Source organism: Protopterus annectens, chromosome 12.part0 (assembly GCF_019279795.1).
Source record: "Protopterus annectens isolate FY-2018-M chromosome 12.part0, PAN1.0, whole genome shotgun sequence".
NCBI classification, from domain to species: domain Eukaryota; kingdom Metazoa; phylum Chordata; order Ceratodontiformes; family Protopteridae; genus Protopterus; species Protopterus annectens.
Genome location: NC_056746.1, coordinates 1,387,625,147 through 1,387,648,523, shown reverse-complemented (window position 1 = coordinate 1,387,648,523; position 23,377 = coordinate 1,387,625,147). Strand labels below are relative to the sequence as shown.

The 23,377-nt window shown below is 38.6% G+C and overlaps 1 protein-coding gene across 1 annotated transcript in view; it reads left to right on the top strand.

The window, feature by feature from the left end:
- The first annotated feature begins 453 nt into the window (after positions 1-453).
- PPDPF (pancreatic progenitor cell differentiation and proliferation factor) overlaps positions 454-23,377 on the top strand; it is a 70,127-nt gene continuing 47,203 nt past the window's right edge. The window contains exon 1 of the mRNA XM_044090447.1: positions 454-624. The gene's annotated coding sequence lies outside the window, so the exon portion shown is untranslated. The remainder of the gene's footprint in view (positions 625-23,377) is intronic.

Below are 23,377 nucleotides of genomic sequence, written 5' to 3'. Positions count from 1 at the left end.
AAAGTAAAGCAGCTCTACCAATGAGTTACAATGTTTCCTTTAACAAAGCACTAGAATGGTGCAATGTTATGTATTTAAAACAATAGCAGAAAGATGTTCTGCAAGGACTATTTTACTGAATTACAAGCGAAAGTAAAAGAAACCGATAACTCTTAATACCGATCCAAAACCAGAAAAAGACTGAAACACGCGTGTGCGTGCGTGTGTGCACGTATCTAGAGTGGGAATACACAGTTTAGCAGGTCCATGGCTAGCGCTTTAATGCTCGCTGGGATCGCACTTATAATAACTAGAATGTAACTCCAGAAAATATTTTTACATGTTCTAGCAGGGCAAAGGTTGAGTCTAATTATAAAACATTTGTTTTTATTTGCCTTGAGCACCGCCCACCAGGATAGGGTAGAGCCACACATCAGCCTCATGTCCTATAAATTCAGCTGACCAGTCAAGCTCCTGCATACAGAACAGCAGAGAGTGAAAGCCTGAGGTGGAAGCCTTCGTTTCTAGTGTCGCCTGCAGGAATGGGTGTCGCTGTCGCTTAGCATTGAAGGTCCTGAGCCCAGCCACAGTTCGAACCGGTCTGCCTCCACTATCTGATCCAGGTGTTGCGGGAAGCAAGGGAAGGTAGGTTGGCTACCAGCAAGACTGGTTATTCAGAACTGGGGTCGCTGCTGCTGCTACACTGGGATTCAAGGGCTGCACTGAGAAGCTGGACAGGGAAGTGGAACAGAGTAATGATGTCATGCAATAAGATTATAATATAAGATTTCCCAGTATTTCTAAACAAAAGAATGGTGGCTGGGCTTCATAACGTGGATGTGGAAAAAACGTTGTATTCCTGCATATAAGACTATTAGAATGACCGATAAGATGAGATTCTTGCTTTAAAGCGAGACACTGTCTTAACTCGGGTTGCAGCTTGAATTCAGAGGGGCAATAACGTGAGCTGTGAAAGGAAGTCTGTTAGTGAGGGAGCAACTGGTATTTCTTGGGTGATGTTTAATGGATTATTATAATTAGGTGCTCTGGTCTTGCATGTACAGGATAAAAAGCGACATTTTAAGAACAACCCGCCCAGGTAAGACCGTAATAGATCCCCCCCCCCCACACACACACACACACACACATACACACACACGCACGCACGCACATATGCACACTTGCAGTAGTACAGTGGAAGAAAATGTATTTGATCACTTTCTTCATAATGCAATAAATACTCAAACATCAAGATTTGTTGTGTAAGGACACTTTATAAAACCATGCTGGAGATGATAATGAGTAACAACCATAGCTCTCGATAAGCTAGGGACAAATCTCGACAAAATCAGGGTGAAATCTAGAAATAATCAGGGGCACGTGTAAAATATTAGTACTATTATCTTCAGACATTGATAGGGTAAGAGAATGTGAAATAATATACATTTTCTAAACGAAAAGAAATCTATAACTCTAATTATTGTCATCTGTTTATTGTGTAATTCACTACCATTTCTCCAAATGTCAGCAGTTTTAGGAGAGATTAAGATGGGAAGACCTAAAATTTGAATCAAAACAGGGATGTCCCTGAAAATCGGGGACTCCTGAGTGGTAACCCCTTCCCAGTTACAACTGCAGTTCATGGGCAACAAATTAAATGTACCAAAATGCATAGAACTAGAAACAACTCGCAATCTGTACAGGTCGGTTGGTTCTTAATGACTGAGATTTCAAAATGTGCTGCTTGCTGCTTTACTTATCATGGAGGTAGGGAAGTGGAGATTTCTAGACTCTCAAATTTGTAGTGTCGGTCTGTATTATTTTAAGTTCTAGTTCTGTTTTGTGGCTTTGTATTATTCTCCTATATTTCTGTTTTGTAACAACCTGTCCTGTTTTGGTCTGGTCATAATCACTGTTGTAAACAGCTGCTTATCACTGAAGCATGTATTGTTCTTTTATGTTGTTATGCACAATTGTGCAACTAGGTTAACATGGATATGCATATTATTTTGTAATGCCGTTCAGGCCAGGTTGTGATTATGAATGGTCCATTTGGGCTAGTCAGACTATTAAAAGTTACCAAGATACATACATTGCTGCATACCTCTCAACAGTCCCTGATTCTGACTCAATTCTTATATCAGTCCCTATTAGTTGGTCAATTACACTTAATGAATAATATCAATAGTCAGAGCTATGTAGACTTTTTTTACATTCAGAAAATCTATATGAAATTCACATTCTCTTATTCTGTTATTATCTCAGGTTAATAGTACCAATGTCAAGTATCCCTGACTGTCCCTGATTATTTCTGGATTTCTCCATTATTCTACTGAAATTTGTCTCTGATTCATTGAGAACTATGTAGTGTTTTCATTTGTGTTTTGTTCCTAGATGGCTTGCCATGAATTGCCACTAACTGCATTGTTTTGTTTTTCACCAAAGAATATGCCCCAATTCTGTTTCTTAATGCACAAAAATGTAATTGCATGTGGCAGGGGAATTTTGTAATATTTGTTTTAAAGGTTTGCGCAGAATTGTAATAGAAATAATAGTGTGACACTGTCCTATCCGGGCTGCACTACAAAATGGGTATTTGAAATCTCAGTGTACGTGGGAAACTAAATGAAAAAAATAAAATATATGACCAACCCTGTGTGCAAAATTGGGGGGGGGGGATGGCTTGTGGATGGATGGACTTAAAAGTCACAGTAGATTGTATTTGGAATTCACTATGTTATGATATGAGATGACAAGTCTTTTTTGCATGAATTTGGGTAAGTCTAGTGCTGCTTGATACAGGACTATGAAACTGAGTTTTGTATCTTTCAAGTTGTGTGCATAAGTACGACTCAGTTTCTATATCTAAACTGTCAGAATTATATTTAAAGAAAAATAACTATGCAGCATTGTAACATGATTTATTTTCACACCCCAAAATGAAGTGCTATCTATAATACCCACATCAGAATAAGACTGCTTGCTACAAGAGAGACGTTTTTTTTTTGTTTGTTTTGTTTTTTGTTTTTTGACAGAGGTGTACTGAGCACTAGAACCATTGTCTGCCTAAGAGGTATTAATATGGGAAGTGAGGTGCCCCCCCCCCCCACACCCCTTACTGTTGCGCACTGCAAGTATTGTAAGAATTAGGAAACAAGATGGGGCAAATCTGCAGGGCTTTTGAAGAGAAACAACAACATGTAAGAGGGCAGCATGTCCTGTGAAAGATGTACAACTTCAAGGAGTAATCTGAAGATGGGGGGGATTAAATTACCAACAATAAGAGGAAGCTGCTGGCATGCTGCATGGAATGGGGTCTGTGAAGAGACCACTTAATTCAGTGGTATGGCTTGAAGGATGCATGTGGCCAATGGATGGCTCTTTACTGAAGGACAGGGGAATGCAGATTTCATCTAGCAGGCAGGAAAATGGGCAGGCTGGTCAGGACAAGGTGTCCTTATCCATTATGAGTCATTGCTTTCTATATAGTAGCTAAGCCGAGTGAGTATGATGCCACTTCAGGTTATTCTAGTGTTGTGTAATCTGTTACTAATGAGAATAGCCACTAATCCTAATAAAATAAACTCTGTGCTTTGGGATAACATCGCCAGGGACTTCACACGCCAAGCCTTTTCCAGACATTGTAAATCCATCTTGTCTTGGCATGTCCCTGCTGTCTCCTGTCACTCCCCAGTGAAATGAAACAAGTATTTAAACATCACAGTGCTTGATTTGACCTTTCCCTTACTTTGTCTGCCAACCTGTTGAACATCACAGTAAAACAGCCACGTGGCCTTGCATTTACCGTTTAAGTACACTGTTTTTCTGTGCACGTGGCCTTGCATTTACCGTTTAAGTACACTGTTTTTCTGTGAAGTTCTGTTAAATCGCTAGGATATTCTTTCTGTGTAATTCACTTGGTCTCCATTATCTGTATAAGTTTACACGCCCACCTAAATCCAATCTGTCGTGTCATCCTGTTGTGCCCTAATCATCTCAACATTGCAAGCCTCCCTACCGCTGCACAGGAAAAACTGCTTTCCCTTTGCTGAAAGAGCAAAGTGTCTTCTTCTATGCTGTTTTATTTTTTCGGCTATTCTACCTGACCCCCCAAATACACACACACACCACACACACACACACACACACACACACACACACACACACACACACACACACACACACACACACACACACACACACACACACACACACACACACACACACACACACACACACACTTAGTATCTCCTATTTCCTTTCCTAGACACAGTGTCTTATAGTACTGTGTTCACCTCATCCAGGATAAACTGTTTATTACACTGATAGCAACTATTTAGTTAGTGAACATAGGATTCCGCATGATTCAAAATCCAAATGTGGTGCTTATTCTACTCCCCCTTTACTTTTCTCCTTCCCTTTGATTCTCCGTTCATTATTTCTTCAGTATTTTTGGTTAGTTTGTTAGCAGGTTGGTTGGTTAACATAATAAACCTACTAGGTGCCTCATTAAAGAAGTGAAACAGAAATACCACCCTGCTTAAGCTGCTTATTAGCCTTCCCACACAACACATGAATGAATAAATTATAAGTTAATGAACAAATGGTTTTCATCATCTTATGGTAGTGGAGGAACAGTAGAATTGCATACATTACACAACTCTGCTGTGTCTTTGTCTACATACCTTCCGACCTCGGAAAATTAAAATCATAGTGATAACATTTAAAAATCATACCAGTGTACAAAGAAAGAGTAACTGTGTGTCATTTTACAAAGTAATAGATATACAAATATTGAAATTCATGGTGGTGGTAGTCTTCATTAAGAGCATCAATAAATCCAGATGAAGGCAAATTTAATGTCAGAACTGTGACATTGTATCTATATTATAGCAAAGCTTTTTGTTTCGTTCTAAATTGGAAGTTTAATAATGCATACCAGAGACAGGTGCAAATTGTTTAGATTGATCGTGTCCTAGAGCATCATGACAGGTGCAAATCGTTTAGATTGATCGTGTCCTAGAGCATCATGACAGGTGCAAATCGTTTAGATTGATCGTGTCCTAGAGCATCATGACAGGTGCAAATCGTTTAGATTGATCGTGTTCTAGAGCATCATTCAAGTTGCACTGGAACAAAATAACATATTTATGCACATAAACATGGATCTGAGTTTTTATTACACTCATAGCTAGAGAATATGTGCAGCTAGAAACAGACAGTTATTGAATTATACATTCGATCAAGTTATTTCATAATTTTAATTGAAGCTTGTTCATCAGACAGTTTAAAGGAGAATGCACTTATTTATGGATTATGTTTTTTTTTTAACTTGGAAACAGCCCACAAAGCATCTAGTATCCTATTTCCAAGGAATGGCCTGAGTATAGTTGCTGCAAAAAGAGGGCACAGCTGAGAAGTACATGAAACACGATCATTAGTATCATACAAGATGACAGGCACAGATGATATTTAAGCACGTTACATCATACTAACTATATAAGCAGATGCATACACTCTCCAAACTGATATTTCTTTTTATGCGCCATTCAAGCATGCTGTTTCAATTCTTGAAACAGATTTCATCAGAAATGTTTGCCTGACATATTTTGAATAAATGTGTATACAATTTAGCCACTTTCTTTTTTTGTATTCTTTCCACTCACATGTAATTGTTTCTTCCCCTATCTTATGTTTGTGAGATGTATCATTTGGTCCTCACTTATACTAAACAAAGGTTATCCTGCTTTTGATTGCCTCTTTTTCTTTATCACATATATCTTAACCTTTCTTGTCCTGTCCTGAATTTTAGTTCTCTGTAGAGTGATGTACTTTTCCTTCTTGGACTTCTGCAGCTTCACAGCAAGAGGTTCCCCAGTTTGATTCTCGGCTGGGATGTCCTCTGTACGGAGTCTACATGTCTTCCCTGTGTTCACGTGGGCTTCCTCCATGTGCACCAGTTTTCCCCCCATATTCCAGACATGCATGAGTGAATTGGACACTCTAAACTGGCCATATGTGTGAATGTGCATGCAGGTGTGTGGTGTGGAAGAATTACGGAGGTTGGGCTAGCCACCTGGTGGTATGAACTTTGGCTCTAGATGACTGTCACAGCTGAAGTGACACCCCGACCCCATGTGCAAAGAAAATGGGGAAAAAGGGGTTGTGGATGAATGAATGGATGGATGGATTGTATTGGCACCCTGATAGTGCCTCCTTATTAGAATATATTCTGTTTAATGTGATAGCCTTGTTAGGTGGTTAAGCTGTAATATAGCCTTGTTGGGGGGGGGGGGTTAAGCTGTAGTATGACTCCTTGAAGGCTTACTGTTGCTGAGGCGTTAGAGGAATAAATTTCTTTTTTCAGTGGCTGTTGCTGTGTGGTTCGTTTTTGTGGTGAAGCAATTTCCTGGTTGGTGTTGTTATTTCTATTTTAAGCTGTAATATAGCCTTGTTAGGGGGTTAAGGTGTAATGCAGCCATGTTAGGTGATTAAGCTGTAATATAGCCTTGTTGGGGGGGTTAAGTTGTAATGTAGCCTTGTTAGGGGGTTAAGCTGTAATATAGCCTTGTTGGGTGGTTAAGCTGTAATATAGCCTTGTTAGGTGGTTAAAGTGTAATATAGCTTTGTTAGGGAGTTAAGCCATAATATAACCTTCTTAGGTGGTTAAGCTGTAAAATAGCCTTGTTAGGGGGTTAAGGTGTGATATAGCCTTGTTAGGGGATTAAGCTGTAATACAGCCTTTTTAGGGGGTTAAGCTGTAAAATAGCCTTGTTAGGGGGTTAAGGTGTGATATAGCTTTGTTAGGTTGTTAAGCTGTAAAATAGCCTTGTTAGGGGGTTAATGTGTGATATAGCCTTGTTAGGGGGTTAAGCTGTAAAATAGCCTTGTTAGGGGTTTAAGTTGTAATATAGCCTTGTTAGGGGGTTAAGCTGTAATATAGCCTTGTTAGGGGTTTAAGTTGTAATATAGCCTTGTTAGGGGATAAGCTGTAATATAGCCTTGTTAGGTGGTTAAGCTGTAATATAGCCTTGTTAGGTGGTTAAAGTTTTAATACAGCCTTGTTAGGTGGTTAAAGTGTAATATAGCCTTGTTAGGTTGTTAAGCTGTAATATAGCTTTGTTAGGGGGTTAAGCTGTAATATAGTCTTGTAAGGTGGTTAAGCTGTAGTATAGCCTTGTTGGGGGGGGGGTTAAGCTGTAATACAGCCTTGTTAGGGGGTAGGCTGTAATATAGCCTTGTTAGGGGGTTAAGATGTAATATAGCCTTGTTAGGGGGTTAAGCTGTAATATAGCGTTGTTAAGGGGGTTAAGCTGTAATATAGCCTTGTTAAGCGATTAAGCTGTAATATAGCCTTGTTAGGAGGTTAAGCTGTAAAATAGCCTTGTTGGGTGGTTAAGGTGTAACATAGCTTTGTTAGGGGGTTAAACTGTAATACAGCCTTGTTAGGGGGTTAAGTTGTAATATAGCCTTGTTAGGGGGTTAAGGTGTAATACAGCCTTGTTAGGTGATTAAGCTGTAATATAGCCTTGTTAGGGGGTTAAGGTGTAATACAGCCTTGTTAAGCGATTAAGCTGTAATATAGCCTTGTTAGGAGGTTAAGCTGTAAAATAGCCTTGTTGGGTGGTTAAGGTGTAACATAGCTTTGTTAGGGGGTTAAACTGTAATACAGCCTTGTTAGGGGGTTAAGCTGTAATATAGCCTTGTTAGGGGGTTAAGGTGTAATACAGCCTTGTTAGGTGATTAAGCTGTAATATAGCCTTGTTAAGCGATTAAGCTGTAATATAGCCTTGTTAAGCGATTAAGCTGTAATATAGCCTTGTTAGGAGGTTAAGCTGTAAAATAGCCTTGTTGGGTGGTTAAGGTGTAACATAGCTTTGTTAGGGGGTTAAACTGTAATACAGCCTTGTTAGGGGGTTAAGCTGTAATATAGCCTTGTTAGGGGGTTAAGGTGTAATACAGCCTTGTTAGGTGATTAAGCTGTAATATAGCCGTGTTAGGGGGTTAAGTTGTAATGTAGCCCTGTTAGGAGGTTAAGCTGTAAAATAGCCTTGTTAGAGGGTTAAGATGTAACCCAGGGAAACAAATCGCTGTTCCAAAAAATAAAATTATAAAGACAAAATAAAGTGGGGGGGCTTTGCCACCAACACCCCCCTACTTAAATATGCCAACTCCGAGATCCCACCATAGTTGAGGAAACAGCAAAGTCCCGAGAACGACCTAGCAATTTTTTTCCCTAGGGAAAAAAAAATCACTGTTCCCTAACTTCACTGTTTTGTGATTTTGGGTTTTACGTGTCGAAGAAAGAGCATTTGCTCTTTTCTCATTTAGTTTATTTAATATATACTCCCCAGACATCACCTCAGCAGACTGATTCTCAAAGGACTTTTATACTCACAAAAAAATGTGCAGAATTGGCAATCCTGTCTAGATGTAATCTGAAGTTTAAAAGCATATCACTCTAGGGTTCCACTGACATAAATAAAATGTACAATAAAAGGAAAAAAAAAAACTCAAAACCTTATTATGATCTGCTAAGGCAGCCCATAAACTCAGCTTGGCATCTGAAGCCAAGGACCGTTTACTTCTGTAATTCTGTACTTCTGTAAAACTTCTGTAGTTACATTAGAAAACTAAGAAACAACCCTCAACAAACAGCAGAACTGATACTAAGTGGCAAAACCTATTCAACCCTGGTGAACATTGGCAATACTCTAGTGAATAAATTGAGCACACGTCACGCTTGAAATGACTATCCAAAGCCCTGTGATCCCTGTATCTCTAAACCCCATTACATCACTAAAAAAACATGCATTGAAATTGCTTTCAAGACTATGAATATTTCCTCCATGGGATCTGATAGCATTTGTTAAATAGTACTAAATATGCCCTGCAGAACCTGTCCATGCACTATTTAACCTGAGCCTGGCTACAGTTTCATTCCCAGGAGTATGGCATACAGCACTGATGATGCCACTCCATAAAGGGGGCCCTACTACTGTCCCCAGAAATAGGTAAAGAGGTAATCGACCTGATGAGACTCATTTGTAAGGTCATGGAGCACATTATAACAGACTTCATTAACATAGAAATTAAAAGTCTCAACAGGCAAGATCCACAACAATTTGGTTTTGTAAAAGGTACAGCCTGTCAAATGAAGATGGTAAACTTCTTCAAAAAGGTAACATAAGCAGTTGACAGTGGTCATGCTGTACAAACAGCCTACCTTGTTTTTTCCAAGGCATTGACTCCATCCCCAATGCTAGCATAATTAATAAACTTCATGCACTACAAATAGATCCTTATGTGGCAAGATGGACAGCAATTTGGCTAAAAGACAAAACCCATATGGTGTGGTATGGCTGGAAAGGGCAGTGTCTGAGAACTTGAAGGTGGCCTGTGGTGTTCTGCAGGACTCAAGTGTTGGACCACTTTTGCTTGGCACTATTTTCTCTAAAATGCAGACTAAAAACCAAGACCTATGACTAACCAAGTCTGCATTTGCAGATGACTGTAGAATATATATATATATATATATATATATATACACTGTGTGTGTGTGTGTGTGTGTGTGTGTGTGTGTGTGTGTGTGTGTGTGTGTGTGTGTGTGTGTACAGTGTAAGTGTGTGTGATTCTGTATAGGGTATGTGCATAATCAGAGCTTTCTCCAGATTCAGAAGGTTTCCTCATAAGTGTGCTGGCAAGTACAAAGTTTATTTTTATTTTTTATTTTATTTTACATTTGTTGACAGGGAAAGTCCGACTGGATACACGTCCATTTTCAGCGGAGCCCCAGGGAGAAAAGCTCCACAGATTAAGAACAAACAACTATGAGATGTCTACATAGCAAGCAAGTATTCATAGGAAAACACATGATTTAACAAAATTCCATGGTTTTAAAGTTACAAAGTACAATATTCATTGGTAGTCGCACATTTTAACAAAATTCCGTAGTTTAAGTTAGAGTAAAGTAGTACTTAGAATGTACTGGTTTCCAGTAATAACATTGATTGAGACAAATGTAAGTAAAAGGGGGTTGGGAGTGGATGTTAGGGTTAGTTTTGCGAGATGTAGTTGGGTTTAAAGTTGGAATGTGTATAATTGCTGACTTTTGGTGTGGGTGTTCACAGGTGAGGCACTATAAGGAGGAGTCACGATTCTTCTTGAAAGGATAGAAGTGAAAAAGGAGCATGAGAGTGGATTAGAGGTTGTGTGTGATATGGGTCAACCTGGTGGGTAGCAAGGGCATAGCCATGCGAGTTTTAGCTGTTCATTTAGTAGCTTTTTGAATGTAACCATTGAGTTGGCTGAGGTAATAGCAGAAGGTAATGAGTTCCAAACTGTACCGATGTAGTTAGGGAAGAGGGAGTCACCTGCTGTGTTATTGCTTTTGGTCACCTTGATCAGTCTTTTATCACTAGAGTGAAGTTGTCTGGGATTAGTTTGTAGTTTAAGTAGATTAGATCATGCTGGGGGGTTTCAGGTGGTATTAGTTTGTAGTTTAAGTAGATTAGATCATGCTGGGGGGTTTCAGGTGGTATTAGTTTGTAGTTTAAGTAGATTAGATCATGCTGGGGGGTTTCAGGTGGTATTAGTTTGTAGTTTAAGTAGATTAGATCGTGCTGGGGGAGTTTCAGGTGGTTTTAGTTTGCAGTTTAAGTAGATTAGATCGTGCTGGGGGGTTTCAGGTGGTATTAGTTTGTAGTTTAAGTAGATTAGATCATGCTGGGGGGTTTCAGGTGGTATTAGTTTGTAGTTTAAGTAGATTAGATCATGCTGGGGGGGTTTCAGGTGGTATTAGTTTGTAATTTAAGTAGATTAGATCAAGCTGGGGGGTTTCAGGTGGTATTAGTTTGTAGTTTAAGTAGATTAGATCGTACTGGGAGGGTTTCAGGTGGTATTAGTTTGTAGTTTAAGTAGATTAGATCATGCTGGGGGGATTCAGGTGGGATTAGTTTGTATTTTAAGTAGATTAGATCGTGCTGGGAGGGTTTCAGGTGGTATTAGTTTGTAGTTTAAGTAGATTAGATCATGCTGGGGGGTTTCAGGTGGGATTAGTTTGTATTTTAAGTAGATTAGATCATGCTGGGGGGTTTCAGGTGGTATTAGTTTGTAGTTTAAGTAGATTAGATCATGCTGGGGGGTTTCAGGTGGTATTAGTTTGTAGTTTAAGTAGATTAGATCATGCTGAGGGGATTCAGGTGGTATTAGTTTGTAGTTTAAGTAGATTAGATCATACTGGGAGGGTTTCAGGTGGTATTAGTTTGTAGTTTAAGTAGATTAGATCATGCTGGGGGGTTTCAGGTGGGATTAGTTTGTATTTTAAGTAGATTAGATCATGCTGGGGGGTTTCAGGTGGTATTAGTTTGTAGTTTAAGTAGATTAGATCATGCTGGGGGGTTTCAGGTGGTATTAGTTTGTAGTTTAAGTAGATTAGATCATGCTGGGGGGTTTCAGGTGGTATTAGTTTGTAGTTTAAGTAGATTAGATCATGCTGGGGGGGGTTTCAGGTGGTATTAGTTTGTAGTTTAAGTAGATTAGATCGTGCTGGGGGGTTTCAGGTGGTATTAGTTTGTAGTTTAAGTAGATTAGATCATGCTGGGAGGGTTTCAGGTGGGATTAGTTTATAGTTTAAGTAGATTAGATCATGCTGGAATGGTGTCAGGTGGTATTAGTTTGTATTTTAAGTAGATTAGATCGTGCTGGGGGGTTTCAGGTGGGATTAGTTTGTAGTTTAAGTAGATTAGATCATGCTCGGGGGTTTCAGGTGGTATTAGTTTGTAGTTTAAGTAGATTAGATCATGCTGGGGGGTTTCAGGTGGTATTAGTTTGTAGTTTAAGTAGATTAGATCATGCTGGGCGGGATGTCAGGAGGGATTAGTTTGCAGTTTAAGTAGATTAGATCAGGCTAGGGGGGTTTCAGGTGGTATTAGTTTGTAGTTTAAGTAGATTAGATCGTGCTGGGGGTTCAGGTGGTATTAGTTTGTAGTTTAAGTAGATTAGATCATGCTGGGAGGGTTTCAGGTGGGATTAGTTTATAGTTTAAGTAGATTAGATCATGCTGGAATGGTGTCAGGTGGTATTAGTTTGTATTTTAAGTAGATTAGATCGTGCTGGGGGGTTTCAGGTGGGATTAGTTTGTAGTTTAAGTAGATTAGATCATGCTGGGGGGTTTCAGGTGGTATTAGTTTGTAGTTTAAGTAGATTAGATCATGCTGGGGTTTTCAGGTGTTATTAGTTTGTAGTTTAAGTAGATTAGATCATGCTGGGGGGTTTCAGGTGGTATTAGTTTGTAGTTTAAGTAGATTAGATCATGCTGGGGGGTTTCAGGTGGTATTAGTTTGTAGTTTAAGTAGATTAGATCGTGCTGGGGGGGTTCAGGTGGTATTAGTTTGTAGTTTAAGTAGATTAGATCATGCTGGGAGGGTTTCAGGTGGTATTAGTTTATAGTTTAAGTAGATTAGATCATGCTGGAATGGTTTCAGGTGGTATTAGTTTGTATTTTAAGTAGATTAGATCGTGCTGGGGGGTTTCAGGTGGTATTAGTTTGTAGTTTAAGTAGATTAGATCATGCTGGGGGGTTTCAGGTGGTATTAGTTTGTAGTTTAAGTAGATTAGATCGTGCTGGGGGTTTCAGGTGGTATTAGTTTGTAGTTTAAGTAGATTAGATCATGCTGGGGGGGTTTCAGGTGGTATTAGTTTGTAGTTTAAGTAGATTAGATAATGCTGGGGGGGTTTCAGGTGGTATTAGTTTGAAGTTTAAGTAGATTAGATCTTGCTGGGGGGTTTCAGGTGGTATTAGTTTGTAGTATAAGTAGATTAGATCATGCTGGGAGGGTTACAGGTGGTATTAGTTTATAGTTTAAGTAGATTAGATCATGCTGGAATGGTTTCAGGTGGTATTAGTTTGTATTTTAAGTATATTAGATCATGCTGGGGGGTTTCAGGTGGTATTAGTTTGTAGTTTAAGTAGATTAGATCATGCTGGGGGGTTTCAGGTGGTATTAGTTTGTAGTTTAAGTAGATTAGATCATGCTGGGGGGTTTCAGGTGGTATTAGTTTGTAGTTTAAGTAGATTAGATCGTGCTGGGGGAGTTTCAGGTGGTATTAGTTTGCAGTTTAAGTAGATTAGATCGTGCTGCTCGGTTTCAGGTGGTATTAGTTTGTAGTTTAAGTAGATTAGATCATGCTGGGGGTTTCAGGTGGTATTAGTTTGTAGTTTAAGTAGATTAGATCATGCTGGGGGTTTCAGGTGGTATTAGTTTGTAATTTAAGTAGATTAGATCAAGCTGGGGGGTTTCAGGTGGTATTAGTTTGTAGTTTAAGTAGATTAGATCGTACTGGGAGGGTTTCAGGTGGTATTAGTTTGTAGTTTAAGTAGATTAGATCATGCTGGGGGGTTTCAGGTGGGATTAGTTTGTATTTTAAGAAGATTAGATCGTGCTGAGGGGTTTCAGGTGGTATTAGTTTGTAGTTTAAGTAGATTAGATCATGCTGAGGGGATTCAGGTGGTATTAGTTTGTAGTTTAAGTAGATTAGATCATACTGGGAGGGTTTCAGGTGGTATTAGTTTGTAGTTTAAGTAGATTAGATCATGCTGGGGGGTTTCAGGTGGGATTAGTTTGTATTTTAAGTAGATTAGATCATGCTGGGGGGTTTCAGGTGGTATTAGTTTGTAGTTTAAGTAGATTAGATCATGCTGGGGGGTTTCAGGTGGTATTAGTTTGTAGTTTAAGTAGATTAGATCATGCTGGGGGGTTTCAGGTGGTATTAGTTTGTAGTTTAAGTAGATTAGATCATGCTGGGGGGGGTTTCAGGTGGTATTAGTTTGTAGTTTAAGTAGATTAGATCGTGCTGGGGGTTTCAGGTGGTATTAGTTTGTAGTTTAAGTAGATTAGATCATGCTGGGAGGGTTTCAGGTGGGATTAGTTTATAGTTTAAGTAGATTAGATCATGCTGGAATGGTGTCAGGTGGTATTAGTTTGTATTTTAAGTAGATTAGATCGTGCTGGGGGGTTTCAGGTGGGATTAGTTTGTAGTTTAAGTAGATTAGATCATGGTGGGGGGTTTCAGGTGGTATTAGTTTGTAGTTTAAGTAGATTAGATCATGCTGGGGGGTTTCAGGTGGTATTAGTTTGTAGTTTAAGTAGATTAGATCATGCTGGGGGGTTTCAGGTGGTATTAGTTTGTAGTTTAAGTAGATTAGATCATGCTGGGGGGGGTTTCAGGTGGTATTAGTTTGTAGTTTAAGTAGATTAGATCGTGCTGGGGGGGTTCAGGTGGTATTAGTTTGTAGTTTAAGTAGATTAGATCATGCTGGGAGGGTTTCAGGTGGGATTAGTTTATAGTTTAAGTAGATTAGATCATGCTGGAATGGTGTCAGGTGGTATTAGTTTGTATTTTAAGTAGATTAGATCGTGCTGGGGGGTTTCAGGTGGGATTAGTTTGTAGTTTAAGTAGATTAGATCATGCTGGGGGGGTTCAGGTGGTATTAGTTTGTAGTTTAAGTAGATTAGATCATGCTGGGGGGTTTCAGGTGGTATTAGTTTGTAGTTTAAGTAGATTAGATCATGCTGGGGGTTTCAGGTGGTATTAGTTTGTAGTTTAAGTAGATTAGATCATGCTGGCGGGTTTCAGGTGGTATTAGTTTGTAGTTTAAGTAGATTAGATCGTGCTGGGGGGGTTCAGGTGGTATTAGTTTGTAGTTTAAGTAGATTAGATCATGCTGGGAGGGTTTCAGGTGGTATTAGTTTATAGTTTAAGTAGATTAGATCATGCTGGAATGGTTTCAGGTGGTATTAGTTTGTATTTTAAGTAGATTAGATCGTGCTGGGGGGTTTCAGGTGGTATTAGTTTGTATTTTAAGTAGATTAGATCGTGCTGGGGGGTTTCAGGTGGTATTAGTTTGTAGTTTAAGTAGATTAGATCGTGCTGGGGGGTTTCAGGTGGTCTTAGGTTGTAGTTTAAGTAGATTAGATCATGCTGGGGGGGTTTCAGGTGGTATTAGTTTGTAGTTTAAGTAGATTAGATAATGCTGGGGGGGTTTCAGGTGGTATTAGTTTGAAGTTTAAGTAGATTAGATCGTGCTGGGGGGGTTTCAGGTGGTATTAGTTTGTAGTTTAAGTAGATTAGATCATGCTGGGAGGGTTTCAGGTGGTATTAGTTTATAGTTTAAGTAGATTAGATCATGCTGGAATGGTTTCAGGTGGTATTAGTTTGTATTTTAAGTAGATTAGATCATGCTGGGGGGTTTCAGGTGGTATTAGTTTGTAGTTTAAGTAGATTAGATCATGCTGGGGGGTTTCAGGTGGTATTAGTTTGTAGTTTAAGTAGATTAGATTGTGCTGGGGGGTTTCAGGTGGTATTAGTTTGTAGTTTAAGTAGATTAGATCATGCTGGGGGGTTTCAGGTGGTATTAGTTTGTAGTTTAAGTAGATTAGATCATGCTGGGGGTTTCAGGTGGTATTAGTTTGTAGTTTAAGTAGATTAGATCATGCTGGGGGGTTTCAGGTGGTATTAGTTTGTAGTTTAAGTAGGTTAGATCATGCTGGGGGTTTCAGGTGGTATTAGTTTGTATTTTAAGTAGATTAGATCGTGCTGGGGGGTTTCAGGTGGTATTAGTTTGTAATTTAAGTAGATTAGATCGTGCTGGGGGGTTTCAGGTGGTATTAGTTTATAGTTTAAGTAGATTAGATCGTACTGGGAGGGTTTCAGGTGGTATTAGTTTGTAGTTTAAGTAGATTAGATCATGCTGGGGGGGTTTCAGGTGGTATTAGTTTGTAGTTTAATTAGATTAGATCATGCTGGGGGGGTTTAGGTGGTATTTGTTTGCAGTTTAAGTAGATTAGATCATTCTGGGGGGTTTCAGGTGGTATTAGTTTGTAGTTTAAGTAGATTAGATTGTGCTGGGAGGGTTTCAGGTGGTATTAGCTTATAGTTTAAGTAGATTAGATTGTGCTGGGGGGGTTTCAGGTGGTATTAGTTTGTAGTTTAAGTAGATTAGATTGTGCTGGGAGGGTTTCAGGTGGTATTAGTTTGTAGTCTATGTAGATTAGATTGTGCTGGGGGGGTTTCAGGTGGTATTAGTTTGTAGTTTAAGTAGATTAGATTGTGCTGGGAGGGTTTCAGGTGGTATTAGTTTGTAGTTTAAGTAGATTAGATTGTGCTGGGGGGGTTTCAGGTGGTATTAGTTTGTAGTTTAAGTAGATTAGATTGTGCTGGGAGGGGTTCAGGTGGTATTAGTTTGTAGTTTAAGTAGATTAGATCATGGTGGGGGGGGGGTTCAGGAAGTAGTAGGAGTTTCTGGGTGAAAGAAAGCTGATGGAGTGAGAGGAGATTTGGGAATTCAAGCCAGTTAAGTTGATTTAGTGAATGACAGTGGTGGACATGGTAGGGAGCACCAGTAGCAAATTTGGCAATTTGATTGTAGCAGATGTTAAGCTTGGTCATTTCAGTTTTGGGCAGGTTAGTGAAGATGGGCACGGTATAGAATAGTGTGGAGAGGAGGTGGGTTTGAGCTATGGTTATTCTAGCAGGTTGGGTTAGAAATGGTTTGTTTTTATAAAGACTGCCCAGTTTTTTGTTAATGTTTTTAATAATTTGATTTATATGTAGATCAGACTTGAGGTGGTTGTCAGTGGTCACTCCTAGCAGTTTAGTATGAGTGTCTGGAGAGATGATAGTCCCATCTCTGGACACAATATTGAATGTGTTGGGTATTGAGATGGATTTGTTTGGTTTAAATAGCAGCAGTTTGGTCTTTTTGGGATTAAGTAATAGGTTTTTGTTAAGAAACCAGGTTTCTGCAATTTGGAAGGCTTTTTTGGGTAATGGAGAGGAGTGTGGCTGAGCAGACTAATGTCGAGTCATTAGCATATTGTATAACAGTTGCATCTTGGCATATGCTGTGGAGGTCATTAATGAAGATGGAGAATAGAAGGGGTCCCGGAATGGACCCTTGTGGGACTCCTGTGGTAATAGGCAGCAGTGAGGATAGGTTGTTGTCCCATCGAACTGCTTGTTGTCTACCATGTAGATAGTTATAGAACTAGGCTAGTGTGTGACCACTAAGGCCAAGATTAGTAAGGGAGTGGAGTAGTTTGGGATGGCTGACCATACTGAAGGCTTTTGACAGGTCCAAGAATATGGCAGATGCTAGTTTACCTAAGTGCCTGTTTTGGTTGATGAGGTTTGTAAAGGAAAGAAGGGCTGTGGTTGTACTGTGGGCAGGGCAGAATCCATGCTGGGTAGGAGAGAGAAGTTGGTTATTAAGTAGGTATGGCATAAGTTTGTAATGTATACATTTTTCAAGAATTTTCTAGAGGATACAGGATGGCAATAGGTCGATAATTGGTGAGGTCAGTAGATGTTCCACCTTTATGTAAAGGAATGATGTAGGAGGTTTTCCAGATTGGTGGGATGGTGCTTTCTGATATAGATCTGTTAACTAGAATAGAGATTGGGTAGGCAAGTTCATTAGCAGCCAACTGGAGGTATTCTGCTGGGATGCCATCCGCTGCTAGGGTAGTAAGTTTTAGTCTGGATAGTAATTGTTTGACATAATTGGTAGGGATGGGTTGGAACTGGAAGACTGTTTGGGGATATTGGTAGTAGTAGTAGTGGGTTGTTGCTGAACTAGTTTAAAGATGGTTTCTATGAAGTATTTGTTGAAGGATTCAGGTATGTCTGTGATTTTGCCTGTGGAGGTTGGTGATGGGGTGGAGGGTTTGCCGGGGTGAAGTAGTTTATTTATTCCTGCCCAGAATTTTTTGGGGTTGTTTTGGTTAGTTACTGGAGAAACATATTTGGCTGGCAGCTGTTAGTGCTCAGTGAGTACCAGGATCAAGGATTGTAACTACTTGAGATGTTTATTTATTATGTGAGACACAGTGAGCACCAGGAAGTTTGGTATCTCCAACAAAATGTCATGGAAGGGCTTTAGGCTGTGGCCACGATGCTTGTGTGGGTATCATTGATTCATTTTTTGTTTGTGGGCTCAGGCTGTGATAAATATTCTGGCTACCTTGTTATATGGTTTTATCGATAGCCATTTGCATAAAAATGTTTAACATTGTTTTCTTTGTTTAAAAAAGTGTTAAGAGGAACTTGAATAGATGGAGCTTTCTTAGTTTTAGGGGGGGGGGTTATATATGCTTACTCTTTTCATTGTCATACTTTAGTTATTATTTTTTCTATCAATGCTTCTGACATTGTGATTGTTTAGGTAGTTATTTGCAGGGCTCTCCTTTTTGAGGTTCTCTCTTGTGCTTTTTGTCTGTTATTTGATTTGTTCCTGTCCTGTAGTGGATTGGCACTTGCAAGTGTTGAGGTTGTATGAGAAAATCCAGAAATAAGTGTAAGTGAGTCAAACCACCAAATAAATTTCCAGAAGATATGTAAAACAGCAGTTTATTGGAAAAAGGTTAGCGCGTTCGCGGGGTTACCGCTTCATCAGACCAAATACAAATACGCCTTGGCTGGCCCGTGGTGGTTTGACTCACTTACACTTATTTCTGGATTTGCTGCTTTGTTTTGTGAGTCTCGTTCAGCAGTTGGGATAGCTTATATATATTTTTTTCGTTGTATGAGAAAAGTCAGCAGTAGTTAAGCACAAGCACATTGAAACCTGGATTATCTGCCATGGAATCCTTTTTGATAGGGAATTAGGGTGTTTCTCAGGAAATTCAGAAATCAGGGTCTCAATCAGGAAATTCACTTTTGGTGAGAGTACTCCCTGACTGTTTTGAAGAGTTCTGAGAGTGCACTTATTTCTGAATTGCATTCCCTTAAATATTTAGTTTTTCACTTGAATTTTCTATTTTACATTTAAGTTTAATTTTGTCTGAACAATCTTTTGCTTGTTTCAAATGGCATCACGGGTAATGTGAAATGGAACCAGTAGTAGGTGGTTAGAATAATCCAAAAAAATCCACTTTGATAAAGCTTAGAAATGTTCAACAAAAGTCTTAATACTTCTTTATTTTATGTCAGTGAGTGAGAAAGGATGGCTATCTTCTCATTTAAATTTGTTTTCTGTGGTAAAATTACATATTTTTTCACCACTGTAATATTGTACATGGAAATAAAGCATAAATTCAAGAAAATTAAATACATATTGCAGGAAACAGTTTGCACACATACATTATTTTTTCCTGTCCAGAGTTCGTCAATATGATTTGTACAACCCCATGATTATCTAGTGTAATCATTTCAACAGATATTACCAGTTGTTATACCAAACTTATACATTTTAATATGTGTAGAATGTTTTTGTATTTATCTGTTACTAACAATTAATCCTGAATGAAAAACCACTACATTCACTTCTTGAAAGAGGTGGAGTAAAGGGTGGGGCTTTTGTCAGTTTTTAGGGTTTTCCAAAGGAGGCAACCCTTAAATTTGAAACTGCATGCCAGTTTATTTACTTTTTGTTGGGCAAGTCGCTCTTACTGTCACAGAAACAGTATGGGTTTTACTTTGCCAAGCGGGGGGAGTGCCCTTTTAATTCACTGCTGTTTGATGAAACTGTTGGGGAAGGGGGCAGGCAGAAGTATAGTGCTTCTCTCACCCCCCACCCCCCCAGTCTTCATCAGCTTCTGGCACCTATGGGAGGTCCCAAAATTCTATTTATAGAGAAATTAAGCAAAGAAAAGGATGTGGAGGCCTACCTTATGATCTTCAAAAGGTGTGTGTGTGTGTGTGTTTTTGTGTATGTGTGTGTGAGTGAGTGTAAATATATATATATATATATATATATATATATATATAGATATATATATATATATATATATATATATATATATATATATATATATGTATGTAGATATATATATATATATATATATATATATATATATATATATATATATATACACATATATATATATATATATGGGTCTACTTTACATGGTCGACATTCCAAAATGTCGAAGACCATATGGCCGAGACCATATGATCAACATTTGAAATGTTGAACATGTAAAAAACAAAAACAAAAAAACAGCAAACACTTACCTTAATACTGCTAGCAGGGGGGCAAGCCCCCTGCACCCCCCGTAACTTAAATATACCAACTCTGAGATCGCACTACAGTGCAGAAGATGGAAATCTTTCCATTCTGCACTGTACGGAAATGGCGGTTCCACATGGTCGGCATTTCAAATGTCGATCATATGGTCTCTGCCATATGGTCTTCGACATTTTGGAATGTCGACCATGTAAAGGGGACCCATATATAATATATATATATATATATATATATATATATATATATATATATATATATATATATATATATATATATATATATATATATATCAAGAGAAATGGCTCCAAACTGAATGGGACAGAATTTTGCTGTCAGACTTATGTAGGGACTTGAATGCATATATGGACTTGGAAGGTACTCATGCCTAGAACTACCAGAAAGTAAATGAAGAAATATTTCCAAGAGCTGGAGTATAGTCTAAAGGGCAAAATTGTAGAAGTTAGTTCCTCGCTGAAGGAACATCTAAAAGGAATAAAAGAAAATAAGGAGTGAGAAAAGGCCCAGTGTGGGATAACCTGTAGAGTGCAACCTGTGGATTATAGCTTCCAGAACTAACTGTTTTGGAGCTGGAAGTAAGGCCTGGCAGAGGCCTACATCTTGGTCCCTAAGAGAGGCCTGAAGCCTTAGACTTTCTTTTTGATTATCAGAGAGCCGGCATGCTAGTGGGGCTTGTGGACTGGATGCTGTTTTGAATGTACTGTTGTTTGTTTTGAAATTGCTAAGCCAAGTGGGCTAATTTAGCTGCAGAATTTCATAAACCTGTATTTTAAATATGTCATGCTTCCAGCATTTTCTTGGACTTGCACTGGTTTTGTGTAAAAGCAGTCTGGTGAGAAACTTGCCAAACTACAGTTCCTCACAGTACTGCTACTGCCAAATGCAAACCACATTTTGGACTATAAATTCTTCATTCATCAGTGCCTGTTGTATTTCTGATGTGGCTAACTAATGTTCACAACCTTGGAGAAATTATTAGGGGAAATCATACAATAATAGATGGAAAATTACCTGAAAAGGCTGTAGCTACAACAAAAACTGACTGTAGTGGCTAGCATAGCTGAAAATCTGAAGACTTTGCCTGTGAAGAAAAACCATGGAGGGTGACTAGAATCTTATTTAGTGACATTTGAATGCTGTGTTACTACAGCAAAGTGGAACCTAGCAGACTAAGCAAGAATCTTGTCATGCCAAACTAAGAAAGACACTGAAAACATACATGGACATGGACGAGACTGACTTATGAAAAAAAATGTAGTCAGGGCTGGTACAAATCCTGACGTACACGCATTAAAAATTCATAACATGTTTAATATAAACTTGTACATGCACAGAGAAATGATTTTAAAGCACATTTTACAATGCTGGCATGGAGCTGCTAACAAGAAGTAAACGCAAGTAAAGTGAAAAGTTTAGAAATTTTAGCAGTAGATAGGTTTAAAAGAGTTTGAACCAGTAACAGTAAAATGGTTACTGGAAAGTCTTTACAAGGGTTCTGATAATGTTAAGTTTAATAGAACCCTTATTAGTCAAAGACACAGTGTTTAGAAATGAATTGTCTCTTTTTAAGGTTGTAACTATAAGAAGAGATATGCATTCAGTGAAACCAAAACCAGCAAGTAAAGTGCTAATTTATTACAAATGTGTCGGGGGGGGTCACATGCTAAGTTCCTTGTTTTTAGCGCTTAAGATAGTGCGTCTAATGAAAATGATGGTTTGAATGAGAGGTTTCAGCATCTAGGGTAACCAAGTCAGCTGTGGATCACTTTGTTGCAACCATGGTAAAGTGCACTGTATTTTTAGAAGAAATGGAGGCATGTGCTCTGCTAGATTCTGGAAGCCTGATTTTCACTGCAGGCATTCCTTACTGTTTAAATTTAGTAACAAGCATAAAGGAGAGGTATTTGACAACAACATATATATCTTTGACCATCAAATATTCCTGTAGAGGAATGGCGTAACTATGGGCACTTCATGTGCCAATAGCTACGCCAACATTCTAATGGCTGTTTGGGAAAAGAAATTTGTGTTGGATGGGTGGTATCGACATCTTGTGGGGTTTTATCACAGATTTGTGGATGACCTGTTTAATGTATGATTGGGTACCACAGAGGAACTAGGAAGATTCTATGATTATATCAACAATTCCAACCCCTTTTTAAAGTTTACCATGATTCACTCGAATGCCAACATATATTTCCTGGATGTGAAGATATATATATATATATATATATATATATATATATATATATAGATGGAAAGGTTAATACTGGTGCGCATAGGAAGGAACATTACAGGAACAGTTTGTTGCATAGAACTAGTATGCACCCACAACACATATCTGAAAATATAGTTAAAGGACAAGGTATGAGGCTGTCCAGATTAAGCACAGAACAAAGTGGCTATCAGTCTGAACTTTTAAGCTTGGAGAATAGATTAGTGGACAGAGGATATAAAAATATAAAGTTTCCACAATTTTAAAAGGTGTACAAAACTTAAGGGATACATTAGCTAAGCCTTATTACTCTGATAGAGCATCCGTTGAAGCTTGGAGCAGTGACAATAAGAAAAGGCAAAATAAAGAAGCCAGGATGCCTGAACTGTGTGCCAGTAATGTTAATCCAGTCCTAGACATAGATAAGAAGTGTTGTACTATGTGCCAGTAATGTTAATCCAGTCCTAGACATAGATAAGAAGTGTTGTACTATGTGCCAATAATGTTAATCCAGTCCTAGACATAGATAAGAAGTGTTGTACTATGTGCCAGTAATGTTAATCCAGTCCTAGACATAGATAAGAAGTGTTGTACTATGTGCCAGTAATGTTAATCCAGTCCTAGACATAGATAAGAAGTGTTGTACTATGTGCCAGTAATGTTAATCCAGTCCTAGACATAGATAAGAGGTATTGTACTATGTGCCAGTAATGTTAATCCAGTCCTAGACATAGATAAGAAGTGTTGTACTATGTGCCAGTAATGTTAATCCAGTCCTAGACATAGATAAGAAGTGTTGTACTATGTGCCAGTAATGTTAATCCAGTCCTAGACATAGATAAGAAGTGTTGTACTATGTGCCAGTAATGTTAATCCAGTCCTAGACATAGATAAGAAGTGTTGTACTATGTGCCAGTAATGTTAATCCAGTCCTAGACATAGATAAGAAGTGTTGTACTATGTGCCAGTAATGTTAATCCAGTCCTAGACATAGATAAGAAGTGTTGTACTATGTGCCAGTAATGTTAATCCAGTCCTAGACATAGATAAGAAGTGTTGTACTATGTGCCAGTAATGTTAATCCAGTCCTAGACATAGATAAGAAGTGTTGTACTATGTGCCAGTAATGTTAATCCAGT